We start from the raw sequence: 672 nt of genomic DNA, 5'->3' as shown, positions 1-672 counted from the left end.
ACCCAGTGATTTCTGGCCAACAGGACCAGCTAGCTGTTCATCGTAAGGATCTGAGGATGCAATTTTGTTTGTGTTCTGTGGTAGCAGGGAATAATTGAGTCACCCTGCAATGCTAGGGTCCTTCAGAGGCACATTCAAAGGTGCTCACTGACCTTGTGGATGCTAAGAATTGAATCTGGTCATACTTTAGTGATATACATTTTAAAGAAATGTGATATTGTGCTCGCTTCGGCAGCACATATACTAAAATTGGAATGATTAGCATGGCCCCTGGGCAAGGATGACACACAAATTCGTGAAGCGTTCCATATTTAAAAAAAAGAAAAGAAGGGCCCGGAGAGATAGCACAGCGGTGTTTGCCTTGCAAGCAGCCGATCCAGGAACAAAGGTGGTTGGCTCGAATCCGGTGTCCCATATGGTCCCCCCGTGCCTGGCCGGAGCGATTTCTGAGCAAACAGCCAGGAGTAACCCCTGAGCACCGCCGGGTGTGACCCAAAAACCAAAAACCAAAAAAAAAAAAAAAAAAAAAAAAAGAAAAGAAACAAAAAAAAAAGTGATATTGTGCTCTTAAACCATAAATCAATCCTGTAAAATCCTGTAAATCAATATTATCACAGTCATCAAAAAACAAATACAATTGAGGTTAGCAGTAAGTCTTTGACTACATCATGA

The 672-nt window shown here is 42.1% G+C and overlaps 1 pseudogene; it reads left to right on the top strand.

Moving 5' to 3' along the window:
* Positions 1-219: 219 nt before the first annotated feature.
* On the top strand, positions 220-315 carry LOC126028993 (uncharacterized; annotated as a pseudogene).
* The last annotated feature ends 357 nt before the right edge of the window (positions 316-672 follow it).

The sequence above is a fragment of the Suncus etruscus genome, chromosome 1 (assembly GCF_024139225.1).
Source record: "Suncus etruscus isolate mSunEtr1 chromosome 1, mSunEtr1.pri.cur, whole genome shotgun sequence".
Taxonomy (NCBI): Eukaryota; Metazoa; Chordata; class Mammalia; order Eulipotyphla; family Soricidae; genus Suncus; species Suncus etruscus.
The sequence above is the reverse complement of the archived record's forward strand: the minus strand, read 5'-3'. Positions and strand labels throughout refer to the sequence as shown.